We start from the raw sequence: 22,197 nt of genomic DNA, 5'->3' as shown, positions 1-22,197 counted from the left end.
GAAAGGGGGCATGCCAGAGCCGCGGGAGACCTGTCAGAGAGCCGCATGCGGCTCCGGAGCCGCAGGTTGCTGACCCCCGTCCTCACTGGTAACTTCAATAGGAAAAAAATAAACTTTCAGAAACAAACTGGTTGTACTGCCTACACATTTCCTCCCAGGAAAGACAATGCACTAATATCGGGCTTTCACCTTCAGTGACAAAAAATGATGGTGTCAGCATGTGAATAAGGAAAAAGTGAAATGCCTTGGCTACTTGTTCTGTGTTGTTGTGCTCCATCCTATATTGCCTCCATCAGCCACTCACGGTGGTGCCCAGTGATGTGTGATGATTTATGCCAGGCATAGGCAAACTCAGGCCCTTCAGATGTTTGGGACTACAATTCTCATCATCCCTAGCTAACAAGACCAATGGTCAGGGATCATGGGAATTGTAGTCCCAAACATCTGGAGGGCCAGAGTTTGCCTATGCCTGATGTATGCTGTGTGTTGAATTTTAACCCTGTGTTGTTGTTGTTGTTGTTGTTGTTCACCCACCCTCCACCATAGGGTGCCCGGGCAGGTTACAACAATTTAAAATGCAATATTAAAAACAATGAAAAAAACTTACAATTACAAAGAATACAATCCCCCAAAATAGGGTAGTCCGAAAAATACACATCTCATGTGTCAAACGTAAGGAGGTCTGTATGGAAGAAAGCAATCTTTCAGACATTTGGTGCCTGAAACTTTTAGGGCTTTAAACACCAACATTAGCACCTTGAATGAGGCTTGGAAATGGACTGGCAACCAACCAGATGAGCTGGCAACCCACAATTTAAACATGGTGTTTAACTGTTAATTTAGTGAAGACTGGTTAAGCATCCATTGATGCTCCTGTACCAGAATTTGTCTCTCCCCTTCCTAGGATATAGCTGTTGCACGTGAGTGTGGACAGGGTCATATTTGTCCCGTTTCTGGAGCAACATGCTGTAGGCTTTTTTATGCCATTGACATTAAATCGATTATTTCCTGCGAAGTCAAACAGGGCCTAGTAACTTTGCCAAGCCACAGGTAGAAAACCACAGTCCGGGAACCAAGCCTTATGAGGAATGGTTGAAGGAGCTGGGTATGTTTAGCCTGGATAAGAAGAGAGTGAGAGGAGATATGACAGGGGGTATTGTTTTGTTGTTTTTGTTTTACCTATTTACTTGTGTTTTCACCTCATATTTTATCCTGTGAACCACCCTGAGCTCTTGTGATGAATGGTGGTACAGTGGTACCCCGCAAGACGAATGCCTCGCACAACGAAAAACTCGCAAGACGAAAGGGTTTTGCGATTTTTTGGTTGACCCGCAAGACGAATTTCTCTATGGTCGTGCTTCGCAAGACGAGGCATTCGTCTTGCGCGGTACCACTGTAAGAAGAACCCTCCCGCTTGCGCTGGCCCTCCCTGCTTGCCGCTCACTAACGATCGCCCTCCCCGCGCTCCCCGATCGAACTCCCTACACGCGGCTTCCTCCTGCTCGCCCTCCGTGCGCTGCCCCATCGCAGTCCCGACACCTGGCTTCCTCCTGCTCGCCCTCCGCGCGCTGCCCCATCGCAGTCCCGACACCTGGCTTCCTCCTGCTTGCCTTCCCCGCGCTCCCCATCGCCTTCCCCACGCCTGGATCCTCCTGCTCGCCCTCCGCGCGCTGCCCCATCGCAGTCCCGACACCTGGCTTCCTCCTGCTTGCCTTCCCCGCGCTCCCCATCGCCTTCCCCACGCCTGGATCCTCCTGCTCGCCCTCCGCGCGCTGCCCCATCGCAGTCCCGACACCTGGCTTCCTCCTGCTCGCCCTCCGCGCGCTGCCCCATCGCAGTCCCGACACCTGGCTTCCTCCTGCTTGCCTTCCCCGCGCTCCCCATCGCCTTCCCCACGCCTGGATCCTCCTGCTCGCCCTCCGCGCGCTGCCCCATCGCAGTCCCGACACCTGGCTTCCTCCTGCTTGCCTTCCCCGCGCTCCCCATCGCCTTCCCCACGCCTGGATCCTCCTGCTCGCCCTCCGCGCGCTGCCCCATCGCAGTCCCGACACCTGGCTTCCTCCTGCTTGCCTTCCCCGCGCTCCCCATCGCCTTCCCCACGCCTGGATCCTCCTGCTCGCCCTCCGCGCGCTGCCCCATTGCAGTCCCGACACCTGGCTTCCTCCTGCTTGCCTTCCCCGCGCTCCCCATCGCCTTCCCCACGCCTGGATCCTCCTGCTCGCCCTCCGCGCGCTGCCCCATCGCAGTCCCGACACCTGGCTTCCTCCTGCTTGCCTTCCCCGCGCTCCCCATCGCCTTCCCCACACCTGGATCCTCCTGCTCGCCCTCCGCGCGCTGCCCCATCGCAGTCCCGACACCTGGCTTCCTCCTGCTTGCCTTCCCCGCGCTCCCCATCGCCTTCCCCACGCCTGGATCCTCCTGTTCGCCCTCCGCGCGCTGCCCCATCGCAGTCCCGACACCTGGCTTCCTCCTGCTTGCCTTCCCCGCGCTCCCCATCGCCTTCCCCACGCCTGGATCCTCCTGCTCGCCCTCCGCGCGCTGCCCCATCGCAGTCCCGACACCTGGCTTCCTCCTGCTCGCCCTCCGCGCGCTGCCCCATCGCAGTCCCGACACCTGGCTTCCTCCTGCTCGCCCTCCGCGCGCTGCTCCATCGCAGTCCCGACACCTGGCTTCCTCCTGCTTGCCTTCCCCGCGCTCCCCATCGCCTTCCCCACGCCTGGATCCTCCCGTTCGCCCTCTGCGCGCTGCCCCATCGCAGTCCCGACACCTGGCTTCCTCCTGCTCGCCCTCCGCGCGCTGCCCCATCGCAGTCCCGACACCCGGCTTCCTCCTGCTCGCCTTCCCCGTGCTCCCCATCGCCCTCCCCACACCCGGCTTCCTCCCGCCACCGCCGCTCACTACAGTACTGTAAGTAACCGCTCTCCCCGCTCGCTTTCCCGACACCCGGCCCCGACTGGTTTTTTCCCATAGGAACGCATTAATTAAGTTTCAATGCATTCCTATGGGAAACCGTGCTTCGCAAGACGAAATTTCCGCAAGACGAAAAGACTTGTGGAACGAATTAATTTCGTCTTGCGAGGCACCACTGTATATAAATAAAATAAAATAAAATAAAATAAAATAGCCATCTTCAAATATCTAAAGGGCTGTCACATGGAAGATGAAGCTTGCTTTTGTTTTTTCTTGTTCCAGAGGGTAGGACCTGAACTAATTGCTTCAAGTTGCAAAAAATGAGATTTCGACTAAACATTTGGGGAGGAAACTTTCTGACAGTCAGAGCTGTTCAGCAGTGAAATGGACTGTTTCAGGAGGTTGTGGACTCTCCTTCCTTGGAGGTTTTTAAGCAGAGGTTGGATGGTCATCTGTCATGGATGCTTTAGTTGAGATTCCTGCATTGCAGGGGTTGAAATGGATGACCCTCTGGGTCCCTTCCAACTCTGCAATTCTATGATACTATGAACATTTACTATAAGTGACTGGGCAAGATGACCTCTGAAGTATCATTCTATTTATAGAATCATACCATTAAATGAAATCTTTTGCATTTTAAAACCAGTTTTGAAATGACAGTGAATCAGTTGGAAGAGCTTTTGTATAAGGAAACACATAATATCACAAGGTAAATACTATGTTTATACTTATTTGGAGAAAGACACATGGAAGCCTCTGTAGAACAACTGGATATAATGATAAAGAAATGTTTGTAATGCCATTAGAAAAGCACAATGAAAGTTCAACAGCCCAAAGCAGAGAGTAGGATAAGTGCCACACACTTCATCAGGTCAGAAGCATCTGATGAAATAAGCTCTTGCTAATGCCGTTATAAATTTGTTAGTTTTTAAGATGCCAGGGGACTTGTTGTTTCCTCCTTTTTCTGAAAGAAAAACGTATTTCACATTTATCCTTGTACAGAACTAGCAAGATCCTAACAGCCCAGTGCTTAGCAATGTTCTATGCATTAGCCAGGAAAATGTAAAAATACTGCTCTCCTACATTATATGCACCCATGCAGGCACCCATATCTGTGTGGCACACACACACACACACCTCTACTTCTTTTTTGGCATGGTTTCTCAGTCTGTGAAGTTGACTAGCTAAGCAATGTTTTGATAAGTTTTCCTCAACAAGAATCCAAGCAGCTGAAACTCAGTATCACAAACCTTTTAAAATATTGAAAGTTTTGTTCAGTACACAGTTACAAATACATGAACCAGTATGATGCTCAACCAGGTTATAATGCTTTTTGGAAATGGTTATGATGGGGTTTAAAAATAAAAATAAAAAAATGTAGGGAATGACTGAGAAATGTGAAAAACTAAAATGACCAAGTTAAATAATACAAAGAAAAGCCTTTGTTGATGGTTGCTTGTTAATTTTTGTTTTTAGTGTCTCTGTGTTTAACTCTCTATTTTAATGAATGTAAATTAGTCTTTGATACATCAATGGCTGGAGGTCATAAAATAAAGGCCGACAATACCACTTTATAGTATAAAACATGATGATGATGATGATGATGATGATGATGGTGATGATGATAAATAATAATAATAATAATAATAATAATAATAATAATAATAATAATAATAATAATAATAGGACTTTGTTACATGAGACCTCACAAAGCCAAGAACAATGCATATTTGCTGTTACGCAAGGATCCTCCTCCTGTGCAGAATTTTCATAATTATAACAGAAAGGCGTAAATTTTCTAATGCATGGCAGCTCAAAAAGTAATCAAGAGAATGAGCCTGAGGGCTATTTTAATGTATGCAAAGCTAGTGACCCACAGTAAATGGGAGGTAGGCTTCAATGAATGCAAAGTAATGCACACATACTAAAGACCTGGTCTGATGAGGGACGGCTAAAATTAACACCCAATTAATTTCCAAATTGACAAACAAATGAAACCCATAAATCTACTTTCTCATTAATTTTCTTGTGGTATAATTTAAAGCAGTAATATGAGGGCAAAAACTGAGCATTATCCATCATAAATATCAAAAAAGATAGCACTGTAACACCATAAATTATGCATATTACCTGTTGTTAAAAATGATTAATGTATTATCAACTTTATCACACACTGTCTATGTCTAGACATATCCGAAATCTGAAATTTCATTTAGTACTTAGGGGGAAAGGGGCTCCAGAACGGATGGAATTATCAACAGCACATTTCGAGGCTGGCCCTGTGACACAAAGGTAGCTGCTTCTCATGCTGTCATTTGGGAGTTCCAGGGTTGGAATTGGACTCATCCCAAGCTTTGGGTTACTGGAGGTTGAACATATTGAAGAGGTGATGTTCACTTCCCAGGGGAACTGAAACAAATCACAGTGCACTAAGAGCATCCTTTAGTAGCTGACCCACAGACTGGCACTGGCATCTGCTTAGCAAGGGGCTAGTCACCTCCTGTGCCCTTGTGGCTGTAGGGAAAGCAGTGCTCAGTGATGTAGAGAGGTGGAGAATAAAAGGTTAAAACCAAGAACTTTGAAGGAAACCGAGACGAGACGGAAATCTAATATAATTCAGCCTGTAAGAGAGTCAAGTGTATCACCTTGACCAATTGCAGTAGACATTTCCTTGTGCTCACACAGTTCCCTGCAATTTCTCCCAATTGATCCAAAACATATAATTCTTGTAAGAAGCTTTCATTTGAAATAACACTTGCCCCCAAATCTCCTTACTAGTAGCTTCAGCAGCTGCCCTCTATCCAACAACGCTTGCCTGGCACTTAATTACATATAATAGCACACCATCCCTTTTCTCATCTCTTTATGACCCAAATGGCAATGGGTGTCAACAGTATGGCTCTGGGATCTCTAAAGCTGCTGAGAGATTGATACTCAAACCCAATAAAATATAAGAGAATTAATGGCTAATTCTCTGATGAACTTGAAACATAAGGCAAGTAGCGTCCTTGAGAAGAAATTCAGGAGTCAGTACCCTGAGTTCTACAGCTCTGTAAATATTTTGTGTAGTCTTCAGCAAGCTATTTAATAATGGGAAGTACAAACCTAAGAGTAAACATGGCATCGGAATCACAGACTTGCCCAATTCTGCCACATTTGGAAGTGAAAGTCCCCCTAATGGACAAGGCAGAGCAAGAAAAGGACATTCTAAAACAAAGCTATTGGCTATCAGAGGCATTCTGTAGGGCTATCTAGAAACTGGTGTTGAGATATCTGGATACCAAGATTTCAGCCCTTCAGAGAAAGGGAAAGAAAGATTTGCAGGAACTGCCCCCCTTCATGATTGGATATGAGTATTCACACAAACTGTTATCACTGGGGTGGGGGTGGGGAGATGGAGATGAGGACAAACATACTTCTTCATCAGGTGAAGACAGGGCCATCCAATCCAAACATATGAATTAGGATTTAAAACACTCACCAAAAACAAATACAGTGGTACCTCGGTTCTCAAACGTCTCCGTTGATGAATGTTTCGGAACCCGAATGCCGAAAACCCGGAAGTAAATGCTTCCATTTTTTTAACGCGCCTTGGAAGTCAAACGGCTTCCGTTGCATGTTTTTCAATTTTCTCAAATGATTTTGCAGACCACCCTTTGCACCTCGGTTTTCGAATGTTTCAGAAGTCAAAACATTCTGGTTTTCCAGAATGGATTACGTTCGAGAACCAAGGGACCACTGTAATGTGCTTCCAATATACATGGTGCAGTGGTGCACGGTCCCTATTCAAAGGAACTTGCCATCTTTATTTGGAAAGGAGAGAAAAGGGAGGAAAGGAACCAACATTTAAATCACCAAGGTTACGATGAAATGCAGTTGCACACATGCACTTCTAGTTTAGCTTGCCTGCCATGCTGCATATAAAGGGCAGACGGGAAGAAAATAAAGAAGAACTCTGAAGAAAAAAACAGTCTGTAAGGGAAGGGTATGCATCAAGCGCAGCACAGGTTCTACTCTCAAGGACTGTCTGCAAGACAGAAAGAAAGGTGGTATGGGTGATAGTGGGGAAATGTATAGCATTCCCTAAACATGCAGTAGTTTTGTGACTGTTGATATAGGGCCATGTCAGTGTTAACCATAGTACTGTCAAAGCTTCCAAGTATTGCTTCCATGCGGATAGGACTCCACAGAGCTGGGGGCAAGGGTAAGATCAGCATTCAGCTTTTTGTGGCATCTGTATGGATATTTAGCATACAATCCAACAGTCCACTACAGAAGCTGAATCCAGTGTTTAGTTCTTTTCCTGAGATCACAACCACACAGACGTCGTTTTTCGTAGCAACCATGATTCTCTGATCGGTCCACAGTAAAACCATGGCAAGATTCTAATGATCTCAGTCCCTTTTCTATAAAGTTTAGTTCCCAACAGCAAACATAAAAACATAATTGATAAGCATGTATGTTTGTTCCTACCATTTATCTTCCCAGGCAATGCCCCTGTACCTTATCAACTGCTTCATGGTCAAAAATACTACCATTATGTGTTTTCCTAATAGGGAAATAAAAAACTGGGGAAAACTTTGCCTCTTCACTGCTGCCTGTTGTACAGCTGTTGAAAACACAGGGGCTATGCCAGAAAAAGGGGACAATCCTAATTTCATCCTATTAAACCAAACTCTTATTGACTTGGGAAATATTTCAGTACACACCTGGTTCGCGAATCCCTTGCGACTCGAATGCTTTGGCTCCCAAACATCACAAACCCGTAAGTGAGTGTTCCTGTCTGCAAATGTTCTTTGGAACCCGAATGTCTGCCGCAGCTTCTGTGGCTTCCGATTGAGTGCAGGAAGCTCCTGCAGCCAATGGGAAGCCGCACTTTGGTTTTCAAGCATTTTCGGAAGTCAAACAGACTTCCGGAATGGATTCCGTTCGAGAACCAAGGTATGACTGTATGTCCAAAGCACAACTTGAAAGGAAATGGTAAAGCCCCATCATGATGACCTCTTAATCAATACAAAAGCTGAAATATGTCTAAGCAATTGACATACCAAATTAACAAACTACCCATTTGTTCAAGACCACCTCTCATCCACCCACTCATTAGTCCACACCTTCACCAAATCTTCACTAAGCAAACAAGCAAAGCTACTGGTGTTCTCCTGTCTGCCCTTCCCAACCTCCTTCTTATGACTTGCTAGACTAACCATTAATTGCTATACTAATTATTAATCAGGTACAGCACTAGAATAGAAATGGTTTCTTTCTGGATAGAAATGCAGTTTCTGAAAGGGCTGGTCCCACCACTATCCTAATAAAGAGTAGTAGGGAAATTTCCACCACCAGCCCCTTCAGATATCAACACACACCCTATTGCTGTAGGATTTCTCCGACTTTTTATGTTGGAGAAACTGTTTAGAACCTTTTCAAGTGTGACTCCACGCATTACAGCTTTTGGGTGTGCATTTACAATGTTTAAAGTGTTTGTCTAAGTATGTAAAATGTGAATGTGGCAAAGTCCTGCTTGTTAACATAAAGGCACACACACGAAGGAGGTGGGACTGGCTGCAGGTCCCTGTTCATTATCCTCTTGTTGACAAACTTGAAATTAGTGTTGTGTAATGTCAAACAGTTCCACATGAAAAGTGTAAAAATATTCATTTTTAGAACCCTTTCAATCAGGTAGATGGTGCTACCTATTTTATTCACATTTTGCATGATCAACTGGTTTGAAGAAGCTGTTCGTAGGTTGTATAGCTCTCTCTCTACTTGTGATTCCCAGCAAATGGTATTCAGAGACATAATGTAATTTCTCTGATAGTACAGATAGAACATAGCTATCATGGTTAATAGTCACTAATAGACTTATCCTAATCCTCTGTTAAAGCCATCTAAGTTGTGGGCATCACTGCAACTCGGGAGAGTGAATTCCATAATTTTGAGTGGTGTTAAAAAGTACTTTATTTTGTGTCTCCTAAATCTTCGAGCTATCAGCTCCATTGGATGACCCCAAGTTCTAGCCAATGTTCTATTTAACTTCCCTTTCTTCTTCTTCTTCTTTTGGTGATCACTCGTAGCTGAGTAAGATTGTCTTCCATGAATATGGTCTTAAAAGTGTATCCGTAGGTGGCTGTGGAGGCCAATTTTGGATCTGCAGATCCTTCCACAGTGGGGAAATAGCTTTCCAGGCAAGAGTTGATCACAGTGAGGATTTGCCAAAAGTGCCTTCCTCTTAGCTTGTTTCTCCCTTTTGTCCCGAGTTTGTGCATCTTCAAAGTTCATGACGCCTTTGGTAGAAGCTATTCTCCAATTGGAGCGCTTGCGCTTCCCAGTTGTCAGTGTTTGTACTACATTTTTTTAAAGATCTGCCTTGAGTGTGTCTTTAAACCTCTTTTGTTGTCCACTCAGTTGTGGGATCCTCACCTTGTCATGGTGAGTGGGCTTGCACATTCCTATGATCCTTGTGAGCAAAGCCGTCGGGAGTCTCATACTCCCAGTAGCGTCACACAAGGCAGTAAAGTCAAAGGGGAGGCGCTAGACAAAGAATGATCCTAGAGGTCCTCCATGGCAGAACAAGCGGAAGATAACAAGCAGTATGTTACAACAGCTGTGTAGGCGGATGAAGACTGCAGCAGAGAAGAATCTACTGGTCAGTCGCCGTGATACTCATGCCATCAGAATAGAGCCTTACTGCAAAGACTGTGTTGATCAGCATGCACTGATCTCCACACACAAAAAACAAATTCATGCACAGGCGTCTCTCTCTAACTTCTCTTTATCTGAAGAAGTGTGCATGCACACGAAACCTCATACCAAGAACAAACTTAGTTGATCTCTAAGGTGCTACTGGAAGGAATTTTTTATTTTTTTTTCTCTTTAGCCACTTTCTCAACACCATGTCTAATTTGATATCCTCTATCATGTCTCTCCTTACTCATCTGTCTTCTAAACAAAAAAGCTTCAAATATAACCTTTCCTCATAGGGGGGTTGCCCCAACTCCTTGATCATTTTGGCTGACCTTTCCTGAATATTTTCCAGCTCTACAATATCCCTTTTTGAGGTGAGGAGATCAGACCTATATTCTAAGTATTATCGCAACACAGATTTGTATAACAGTATTATTATGCTCAAGGGACGCTGGTGGTGCTGTGGTGTAAATCACTGAGACTTCGGCTTGCCAGTCGATCGGAAGGTCAGCAGTTCAACTCCCCGCGACGGGGTGAGCTCCCATTGCTCGGTCGCAGCTCCTGCCAACCTAGCAGTTCGAAAGCACGTCAAAGTGCAAGTAGATAAATAGGTACTGCTCCGGCGGGAAGGTGAACAACATTTCCATGCGCTGCTCTGGTTTCACCAGAAGTGGCTTAGTCATGCTGGCCACGTGACCTGGAAAAACTGTCTGCGGACAAACATCAGCTCCCTCAGCCAGTAAAGCGAGATGAGTGCTGCAACCCCAGAGTCGTTCGCAACTGGACTTAACTGTCAGGGGCCTTTACCTTTACCTTTTTTATTATTATGCTAGTAGCCTTATTTTTAAATCTCTTTCCTAATGATCTGCAACACACAACTTGTGTTTTTCAAAACTGTCACACATTGGGTTGAAATTTTCATCAAGCTATCCTCTACGACCCCAAAGTCTCATTCCTGGTCAGTAACCACTTGTGACCTATTGGTATATATGTGAAATTAGGCATTTTTGCCCCAATGTGCACCACTTTACACTTGCATACGTTCAACTGTATTTGCCATTTTAATGCCAATTTACCCAGTTAGGATAATTTATTTTGGAGTTTTTGCAGTCACTTTTTCTTTTAATCCCCTTGAAGAATTTGGTATCACCAGCAAACCTGGCTGTATCAGTCTTAACTTGTGGTCATTTAGAAGCAAGATGAAGAGCACATGTTCCAGTACTGATCCTTGGTCAATCTTACTCCTCCATTGTGAGAACTGCCAATTTATTCCTCTCTACTCTCTACTTCCTATTCTTTAACCAGTAGGAGGACCTGCCCTCTTATTCCATGACTGCTAAGCTTACGCAAACACATTTTCAAAGTCTAAGTATATCAGATGAATCACCTCTATCTCTATGCTTGTTGATACTCTCAAAGATCTCTGAAATATTAGTGAGACAGGACTGACCTTTGGAGAACCCATGCTGGTCCCACTTCCACAAGTTCTGGGCTTTTATATACTAACTAGCCTGTAATTTATGGGTCTCCTCTAGATTTCTAAAAAAAGAATAGTGTTATGTTATCCACTTTCCACTCCTCACCTGTGGAAGCTGATATGGCATAAGCAATCAGCAACTGCACATTTTAGTTCATTAAGACCTTTCAGATGGAAGCCACCCAGACCTAGAAATTTGTCAAATTTTAATTTGTCTATAAGGCCTTGAATAGTAGTTCCCAAACTCCCCTCCTTTCCTCTGACCCTAGAAAATTGCTGAGTGTCTTGGTGAAACATGTAATAATTTTTGTACTAATTGTACTATGCTGTGCTAGATGATATTTAATTATATTTTTAGAGGCACATTATGGACCCGCTGAATGAAGTTTGGAGACCACTGGTGGTCCATGGCCACAGTTTGATAACTCATGGAATAGAACATTGTCTCTTGTAACCATTATCTTCCTCAATCCCTCAGACTCCCATCCTGACTCACATCTTCTGCTTTGAAGAAGATGCAAATAATTAATTTTGCTTCTTTGCAATCTCCTTTTCCTCCTTTAGCACACTTTTTGACAAGGTCCAACCACCTCCATAGCTGGTCTCCTACTGCTAATGTATTTAATTATTTGTTATTGTTGGTTTTTATGTTTTAGCAACATTTTCCTGAAAATCTTTTTTTTCTTTCCTTATTAACCAAACATTCATCATGCCATTGACAAGACAATGATTTTAAAACACCAGTAACTGTATGCTACAGATATTAACTCAGAAATAAGTCTTACTGTGTTCAGTAGAGCTTACCCCAAAGAAAGTATGCATAGGATTGCAGTCTTAAGTAGGGTCTGCAGGATAATAATCATCATCTCTGTGGTTAAGCAGTGCTTTGTCAAGCTACGACACCATAAAGTTTAGTTTCTTATTCAATTTTTCCCCATTGTCTGCCGCAGAGAGAAGGACTGATTCATCATGGCAATGCTAGTCAATTAATGACTGCCTGGTTAGGCCACAACACTTCAAATGCCGATTCACCTCAAGCCCCATGAACGCTCTAGCAATCAAAATGAACAATATGTTTCAGATCATTATGGCGACTTAGTAAGTACCATCTATCAGGATTTTGCAAACGTTTTCTTGTCGGCTTGCCTGGATGACTAACAGGTCAATCATTTAATCTGATCCTTTAAAAACTCCTTATGCACTTATATTTTGTTTTCTTATAATTTTAATGGGCAGTTCTTGCCTATAAAGTTACAGGCCCCTGCATTAAATATAAAAAGCTAACATTAACTTTTCTCTAAATGTGCTCACTTTTCTATTTCCTTAGGATTCAGAGTTTATTGCTAACAGGTTGTATCTGATATTCAAATTATGTATAATGCTTTCTGCCCTGTGACTCCACAACCACTGTTCATTTTTAAGTAGGACTGTGTAAAGTCCTGTAGCTGACCCACTGAAGTCAATGAAGCATACAATGTTCTGCTACTTGGTATAAGATACCCTTAAACAACAATGAAGGAGAGGAAAAATGGGAGAGGGGACAACAAGTTCTTTGCAAAACAGCAACTACTAGTACTACTTTATTTCATTAGAGCTCCTAGCACATAAGAAGAAATATTACAATGCAAAACATCTGAAGATGTAAATACACTTTCAAACATAAGACTACTGCCTACTAATACATGGCAGGAAAGCACACAAAATGATGAAAACGCAGCAAGAAGTGTTAGCATATTAATTGGTTTGTTTCTACATTGCCTGTCATCCTTACAAGAGTTTACATCAGCTCTGCTCTAAAACAAGTTTTTAAAAATCCCTTTCCTAACTTCGTGGAGGACACAAGCACCAACATACTGTTAAAAGAAACACACAAACACACACACACAAACAATCCACAAACAGAAAATCACTATATATCATTCAGAAGAAGGTTCTTTTTTGTGATTACCTTGTTCATAGCCCTATCCTTTTGTCCTAGACATTTAAAGTCCTTGTTTGATCCACACAGAATTTTCTAGTCATCAGATGTTCTATTACTGTGCTAGCCGTCTTGCAGGAGTGCTCTCTCCCTTCTGAAAAAAGCAAACAACTGGATAGATATCATTACACTAAGGAAATCTCTTGGAAAAAAACCAAACAACTTGCTAATCTTTGTAGCCCCTTCATCTAAAGTTAACGATAAGAAAAACAAACCCAAGTCAGTTTCAGCCACATTCCAGGGACAAGTTCCCCTTTTCTTCTTTATCAAAATCCTAGCTTTTAAAGCTCCCCCCCCAACTCCCCACCCCCAGCAGACCTTGCAGGCTAAACTGCTGCTCACACCCGCAAACAAAGCAATATTTGTTTAATAACTGATTGCTGCCATGGGTACAGTAAACAAGGGCCCTGGCGTTTGTGTTTATGAACAAACACATCATCTTGCAAGAGCAATTTAACATTAACCAGGTGGAATAATCAACAGATTTCATAGGTGACACTCAGGGCAGGACAACTGTAAACAGAGGAGGGAGGAGAAAGGGGCCACTCTCAGGGAATCAAGGTTGAGGCAAATGCATTGCAGAGTAAACAGCTGGGGAGAGGTCAAGACAAACAAACTGCGATCCTCCTGACATATTGAGGAGCAGGAAGGTTGTGTGTTACACGCATCAGCTGCTGACCACCATGAAAATCAAACCAGTTGGGGACCAGGGCGACTTGTTTATACAGTGCCAGGTTGCTTCTAAACAAGAAGTTGCAATTATCCAAATTGTGCTCTGTAGTCACTGCACTAACTGGGGAGATCAAATCCGATGCCATTCCCCCCTCCCTCACAGACGGCATTTGAAACAACAGCGCAGTTAACAGAAGGAGAGGGCACAAACAGAAGTGCAGGTGGTTAATTGTTAAAGTTATATTTACAGGAAAAGACATCATTTACAAGAGAAGGAAGTGGAGAGAGAGAGAGAGAGAGAGAGAAGCACCATCTTAAATCCATTTTGTCCATGAAGTTGTTTAGATCAGTTACCAATGCCTGTTAATTAGAATGTTTTGGATTCTACTAAAAAGCCCAATCTGTTATATGCAAGTATCAAGAGCAGCACATAACTTTTTTAATGCAGTATTAAGTTCAGAATAACCAATGGTATGCATATCAAAGGCAGAGACCCAACGTAAAGCTGCAAATGTAGAAAAATGCAAAGTTGTTGGGAATTTCTAATTCCTTTCTGCGATTCCTAAATCCATTGACCAAGAGCTTATAAATAGGCCAGCATCCAACCCTACAATAATTGACAGATATTGATGCCATTAGCCAGTCTAAAAACTCCCAGGCTCTTCTTTGGTCAAGTGTTGATGTACTGCTTGGAAACATGTAATTTCTAGACTCTGCTGGAGCCTAAGTCAATGTTTGGGCAATTCTAGAAATGTCTGACCACAGACTGAACTCACTTATAGATTGATTATGATCAATGTGTCCATATTTCAATCTGCCACCTTTTGTATTGGTCTGAATTTGGCCGATATATATGTACTCAATATTTCTGTCATGTCTTTGTTCTGTATATACTCTCACCAGTGTCCCCAGATTGCTGGAGAAACCCAGCTGGAGCATTAGACTAGAAATGGGGAAACCCAGGTTTAAATTTGACCTCAGCAATGAAGCTCACTGGTGACTTTCGGTGAGATGCCACCACTCAAGAGTAACCTACCTCTGAGGAGCAACCATAGCTTAGTGGCAGAGCATGCAGAAGGTTCCAGGCTCAATCCACAGTTTTTCAAGATAGAGGGTTGGACTAGATGACCCTCGGGGTTCCTACCAACTCTACAATTATATGAATAGGGAGGACCCATCTGAAACACTGGAGAGCCACTGTCAGTCAGTGTGGACAATACAAGCTGAAAGTCTTGTAAAAGGCATAAGGCAGTTTCTGATGTTCCTACTTCCTACTTTATTATTGTTATAATAAAAAGGGCTAAGCCAACTGAGCTCCTTGGAGGATAAGTAGAATAAAAATGCAATTTAAATACAGATGTCCAAAATCATGCTCTGTCAGAACTCCAAATCAGGCTTCTGGAATCTCTCAGTCATGCCAAGAGAAAAGTCCCTATTGTGACCTGAGGTGCCTCCAGATTTGTCAGCATTTTGTGGGAGGAACTCAAGTGCATACTGGAACTTTAGGTGTAACGTGGATTAAAGTACTCTGTTGCAATAAATCCCCTAAAAAAGAAAAGCAAACTTTTTGCAGTTTGGAAAGTGATGGGGAAATGCATTGAAAACTGTGGGATGAACAAATGACTAACATGAATATATCTAAACACTCTGTGAGCAAATCACAATGAATGCAGAATGAATGCTTATTGCCATATAACCACCCTGTAAACAAATCAGAATGAGTGTTCAATAGTGGACATAGTCTACCCACCACAAGCTTTGTGCAAGTAAATCAGGATGACTGCTGAATAAACAGACCATCTGAAGGAGCTAAGACAAGGGCTAGCAAGTAGCAACAAGTACGTGTAGAATACTATGAAATACTGCTCTGGTCATAACCTGGACAGTGCTTCTTTAGAATGCCACCAGTGATCAGTTTCTGTAACAACAACCCACCTGAAGCTACATCGGCAGATCAGGATATGCTTGGGCTTAAACCAAAGTGTGGGAGACCATCATAGCTGTCAACTTTTCCCTTTTCTTGCGAGGAATCCTATTTGGAATAACGGAATTTCCCTTAAAAGGGGGGGAAAGTTGACAGCTATGGAGACCATTGTGGTTATTCGGCAGAGAAAGGAAAGCAGGGCAATGCAAGTTTTTAAGCATTAGCCCAGGTAAATTTGACAACATTAAGCCCACCCTCCAGAATGCTTGCTTTTGAGTAGGCTATATGAAGGAGACCCATCACATATCTGACCATGACAAAACAACCACAAGTTGACAGAAAAAGGAGTAGCATGACATCTGGATTTAATGACTTTAGGGGGGGGGGTGGACTGGTTCACTTGTCATACTAAACCTTGGGCTCAAACACTCCTTAAAGGCTCTGTTTTGACAACCCCCTGAGTATCCGATTGTGAGGAAGTAAGCTCTAGCCAAGACCACAAGGAGCTTTTTCTAGATATGTGATGTGGCTCAATCCCACCTCACACAGAACTCTAACACACAGCTGTGCACATGTATATAGCCATTTTTGATCTGCTCTAGATGTGTGGACAGTATGTATGGCTGCCACCCACACTGGCAGCATAGTGCAGGGCTAGCCTATGAGAGCCCCTGACTACCCTCACGGACTGAAACTGAAACCTTGGGTTAATGGGAGAATTAATATAAATGAGAGTGTCTGTCCTCTTATACCATGCTTGGTAAGCTTAGGTAGCCTTTGTTCAGTGACTTTATAAAATGCTTTTTGAAAGTCTGAGTTCACATTGTCAGCTGGATCGCTCCCATCCATATGCTCATTGACACTCAAAGGACTCTAAAGGTAAGTTAGATAGGACTTATTCTTGTAGATCTTAGGGAACAATTACATACTTCCTTTCACAGTGTCTTCCAGCTTCTCTGCAATCACCCAGCTTCTCTGCAATCTCCTTTCCCTGCTTTAGCCTATCTTTGACTCCCTTGTGCCCAAAGGTCCAACTGTGACCCTGGTCAGTTTCCAGCTTCAAATGTAGTCAAATAATTTTTAAAGTTGGTTTTAACTGTATGCTTTTAATTAATTTGTTGTTATTGTTGTATCCTTTATTGCATGCATTAATTTATTCTTCCAAAAGTTTGAGTTTATATTCCGTTTTCCTTCTTTGGACAATACTTTGATTTTCTGAAGGAAGCCTTTTTGCTTCTAATATGTTCATTGACTTTACTCATTAGCCACATTGGCATCCTATTGGTTTTGATAGGACCTTTCCTGATCCGTACTATACATTCTAGCTGAACCTCCATTATTGTGGCTTTGAATAGCCGCCAAGCATTTTAGATAGATCTGACCCTCCTGATTTGGCTTTCAACTTCCTTTTACCAGTCCCTTTATTTTATTTTATTTTATTTTATTATTTTATTTTATTTTATTTAGAACTTTCCTCTTCTGAAGTCAAATATGACTGGGCTGGACTTTCTTAGCATCTGTTCACTTAAATATGTGTTGTAAAATGGATCATGTGCAAAATATTGCACGTGCAGCCTGTTATTTCAGCATTAAGACATCTTCACATCGAAACGAAACTGCTTCTTCTGTGGTCCTTTTCCAGTACGTAAAATCACAGTTTATTCAGTGCAAAGTAAGTACTATATGATAAAAACTACAAGCATATCATTCAAATGCTTTATTGGTCAAATAGATGGATGCTTTTATTAGTTCAACCTTTTTTGTAATGGAGTGCCACTGATGACCCAGTGTTATCCTCATTCCCTGCCATTAATCACACTCCTAAGAGCTCATTTTGCTTTAAAATCTTAAGAAATTGCCATAATTTAAAGACATGGTGTCTACCTAATGGGAAATGCTTCACAGATTGTATCGTTTCTTATAACCATAGCTTTATGGCAATGCTGACCACAATGTTAAGGCATTAGAAAGCTGAATAAAATATTTCAGTGCTAGAAAAGCTATATGTAAACTTTCTTTTGTATGTGTGGTTTGCTACATCTTTACTACTTTAAAATCACAGTGCTTTGGGAATCGCAGAATTCAAACATGCATGGCTTATGTAGATTAAGACTATGAAAACATTCCCTGAGCAAATATAAAATAACAAATAAGTACATTAAAGAGGATCCCTAGTACAAACAGTGACTATAGGTTTTAAACAAATACCATACAGAGAGAGGTACATTCTCTATTCAGGGTACTGTATAATCTTTATACCTTCTCAGTTCAACTGTAGAAAAAACTAAGGTTATTTCCTGGTTAGGAATCACTTCTCCAGCATTTTCATCTGTGAAATTTACAGAAAGATTTAAACTAACATGATGATAATCTTAACCCATAAAGCTTGCTATTATGAAGATGCACATGGCAAAGTGTTTTGACAATGTTGACTATTATGGGAGGGAAAACATATATAAGAGTATTCCACCAAATGTAAAAGCAAAAGTGAGGAAGGGAAAAACACTTCCATTTTTTTAAAGCATCTTTAAACATCTTGCGAAGGAAAATGTGGTGCAATTATATTATAAAGTGAATACAAAAGAGTGCTCTTTTTTCAGCTAGCTAATAAGGCATTAGTACCTACTAGCCTTATGAATATGGTGTGTAAATCACATCAAATTCAAAGTGTCTGAATTTATTATAACAAGAGCTGGAGAGAAACATTAACTTTCTGGGTTGTTGCTAAGGATTAGCTCTTGTTTACAACTCTGTATTTATAGAGCAGGGGGGAGGATTGTCAAATGAAGGACAAAGATGAATACAGCTGAACAAATGCAGCCTTGATTTAGAGAAATCAGATCTTGCCATAGTCTAAGAGGAAACATTTCTTTTTAAGGAGAAAAAGGAATATGTTCATTAAGTTGCTTCCTAATGCTATGTACAACTAGCCTGCTTTATTAGGGGGGAAATATGCAAATAGATTTTCTGACTCCACAGTTATAGTCCAAGATACCAAATATGACAAGTGTTCAAACAGATAGCTTTTGTGAGTGATAGAAGCCAGCTTAGGAGGCTGATAATGGAATACAGAACCTTTCACCTGTATGTTGCTTCTGCAAATCCAACTTGCTCTGTAGTGACCAAAAGTTATTACAGCCTGACGGCTCATCAACAGCGTACTCGAAAGGCCGTTTGGCAGCTTGAAACTAGCTCATCACAGGAGAGGTGTCCACTTCATAAAGTCCTTTCCAAAAACAGCTGTAACCTGGTTAACTGTTTTGGTAGCAGTCAGCCTGATCCAAATAATGTGTTTTGCCACCAAACAAAAACCATAGGTATCTGCCTCAACCTATTAGTAATCAGGGCTTAAACACTTATAGGAGAAGATGGTGAAATGTGAACAGGAGACAGAGAAAGGGCAGAACTCCTCAATGCCTTCTTTGCCTCAGTCGTCTCCAAAAAAGAAAACAATGCCCAACCTGAAGAATATGGAGCAGATGATTCAGCAGGGGAAACACGGCGCAGAATAAGTAAGGAGGTAATACAAGAATACTTGGCTAGTTTAGATGTATTCAAGTCTCCAGGGCCAAATGAACTACATCCAAGAGTACTAAAAGAACTGGCAGAGGTGATTTCAGAACCACTGGCAGTAATCTTTGAGAATTCCTGGAGAACAGGCGAAGTCCCAGCAGACTGGAGGAGGGCAAATGTTGTCCCTATTTTCAAAAAGGGGGAAAGAGAAGACCCAAACAATTACTGCCCAGTCAGCCTGACATCAATACCAGGAAAGATTCTAGAGCAGATCATTAAGCAAACGGTCTGTGAGCACCTAGAAAGGAACGCTGTGATCACTACAAGTCAGCATGGGTTTCTGAAAAATAAGTCACGTCAGACCAATCTGATCTCATTTTTTGACAGAATTACAAGCCTGGTGGATGAAGGGAACGCTGTGGATGTAGCCTATCTTGATTTCAGCAAGGCCTTTGATAAGGTGCCCCATGATATTCTTGTAAAGAAGCTGGTAAAATGCGGGCTAGACAATGCTACCATTCAGTGGATTGGTAACTGGCTGACAGACCGAACCCAAAGGGTGCTCATGAATGGCTCCTCTTCATCCTGGAGAGAAGTGACTAGTGGGGTGTCACAGGGTTCTGTCTTTGGCCCAGTCTTATTCAACATCTTCATCAATGACTTGGATGATGGGCTTGAGGGCATCCTGATCAAGTTTGCAGATGACACCAAATTGGGAGGGGTGGCTAATACCCCAGAGGACAGGATCACACTTCAAAATGACCTTAACAGATTAGAGTACTGGGCCAAAGCAAACAAGATGAATTTTAACAGGGAGAAATGTAAAGTACTACACTTGGGCAAAAAAAAATGAAAGGCTCCAGAGAAGCGGACACAGGGCAATGGATTCAAACTACAAGAAAGAAGATTCCACCTAAACATTAGGAAGAACTTCCTGACAGTAAGAGCTGTTCCACAGTGGAATTTGCTGCCAAGGAGTGTGGTGGAGTCTCCTTCTTTGGAGGTCTTTAAGCGGAGGCTTGACAGCCATCTGTCAGGAATGCTTTGGTGGTGTTTCCTGCTTGGCAGGGGGTTGGACTGGATGGCCCTTGTGGTCTCTTCCAACTCTATGCTTCTATGATTCTACGAGCTGGATAATATCAACTACTTTGCTAAATCTGGCAAAGATGTACTTGGTTGAGTGGGTAATGTTAGGACGCCAACAGGCTGGCACTCTGAAGAGCAGCAGTCAGAGTCAGATAAAGCCGAAGTCCAACAGTACAGGTCAGGAGCCAACCAAAGCCAGGTAACAGTATGGGGTCAGGAAAAGCCGAAGTCAGTAACAGTCCGAGTCAAGGCCAGCGGAGGACAGACAATTGCACAGGGGTCAGGAGTAGCCGAAGTCGGTTGAGTCAGGAGTCAGGGAAGCCTAAGTCACGTATGAGCCAAGAATCAGGAAGCCGCGGTCAAGAACAAGCCAGGGGTTAGGAAGCTGAAGTCATGAACACAAGAATCAGGAGCAGGATGAGCAAAAACAACCACGCACTCCAGCGTTGTAGGTGCTGGTGAATGGAGCAGCCGGTCTTCCTTAAGTAGCCAGCTCATAACCACGTCTCTTACAAGGTGCAGCTGCCTCAAATTGTTCCCTACATCCTTCAGCTGTACATTCTACAACAGAGAAGGGAGGAGGGGAGGGGCCCTGCCAGTTCCTCTCCTCACAAGGGCCTGATTCTGGCTCGACTTCTTCCTCCTCCTGTTCTGGTCTTCCCAATTCCCTATCTGATTCTTCCTCTTCTGAGGAGTGCTGCCACCAGTCTTCTCCAGGTATGAATTCCTCCAGTCCCCCGATTCTCCTGTGGGTGCAGCCTTGCCAGGGGGGGGGGGTCTTGCCACCACTCCTACTCATCTGGCTCAACCCTGACAGCTAACATGGAACAGAGTTATCGGCTCCACAAGGGAGGAGACACTTATATTACACCTAACACTTCAATCTAAGGCCACATCTTCATCAACAACAAACACATCGCATCAACCCCAGATGTGGTGAAAATAATTTTCCTTCCTTTGAAGTCACTGAAACAGTAAAAATAGCCACCTCCGTGTCGAGAACCACCCTGCCTACAATGCCACAACAGAAGACAATATATGGTGTAACTCAGTGTCCAATCACAGCACACCACAACAAATATGTAAGTCCCATATACTGAGACCACAATTCAGATGATGGGCATGAGGGATGTATCTCTTTGGCCTCAGGTCATCATTTTGGTAATGTGGAACTGTGGAAAAATACAAAACAGACTAGCTTCAGAACACACATGGGAACTTGAGCACTGACAGGAGCAGGAGTCAGGCGTAGGTCAGCAGCAAAACAATAAATCACCCAGTGTCAGTGAAGTTACCCCTTTATCCAAATAAACAAAACAGCTCAGTCCTAGTGGTCACAGCAACCCTTCCCAGTAGCTCTTGTCCCAATAGAGCAGTTGCGAGGACTGAAGGTCCCTGCCTTCCCACTGTTCTCTAAAGCTCCTCACCCCAGTTCCGTCCTCAGCAGCCTAAGGCTCCTTTTCTTTTTGCTCAGCCCTCAATTTCTCTGCATGTTCTGAGATACCAGTGCTGAGGGGAGCTGGTCACAGCAGGAGTGGGAGATTCCCTGACTTCTTCAGTACCTGTCTTCTCTCCAGCCTTCGCTTCTACCTCTGGAGTCTGGACTGCTCTCTGCCACAGACTCTTCTTACTCTCTAAACCCTATTCCCGCTTCAGCTTCTGACACCTCCTTCTCCCCTCTTAGACCTTCTCCCCTCTTAGACCACCACGTCTCCTGGCTCTGACATTCTTCCCCTGGGGGTTCCCCAGCTGGTACCTCCCAGCACTTATCTCTGCATCCAGCCAGTCCATGAAAAGCACACTGTTAACATTTTTTTCTGCCTAGAACCTCACCTTGGAACTTCAGGGAGAAAGCCAATCACACTCAACCCCAACAAAGTAGTGTACAAGGACAGAGCACCTCATTCAGATAAGCGAGGGAAGGAGGAACACAAGCTGTAATACACAACGGCT

At 43.3% G+C, this 22,197-nt stretch overlaps 1 protein-coding gene across 9 annotated transcripts in view; it reads right to left on the bottom strand.

Annotated features, from left to right (window-relative positions):
- FOXP1 (forkhead box P1) overlaps positions 1–22,197 on the bottom strand; it is a 533,089-nt gene that overhangs the window by 234,960 nt on the left and 275,932 nt on the right. For 5 of the 9 annotated variants that reach the window (XM_033141225.1, XM_033141233.1, XM_033141229.1 and 2 more), the window contains one exon: positions 13,020–13,143. The exons of 3 other annotated variants lie outside the window; for them this stretch is intronic. The gene's annotated coding sequence lies outside the window, so the exon portion shown is untranslated. Of the gene's footprint in view, positions 1–13,019; positions 13,144–13,264; positions 13,330–22,197 lie in introns of those variants that run through there. One more of the 9 variants, XM_033141224.1, reaches the window with a different exon arrangement.

Source organism: Lacerta agilis, chromosome 2, assembly GCF_009819535.1.
Source record: "Lacerta agilis isolate rLacAgi1 chromosome 2, rLacAgi1.pri, whole genome shotgun sequence".
NCBI lineage: Eukaryota > Metazoa > Chordata > Lepidosauria > Squamata > Lacertidae > Lacerta > Lacerta agilis.
Note: the sequence above shows the minus strand (reverse complement) of the source record. Positions and strands in the feature narration are given on the sequence as shown.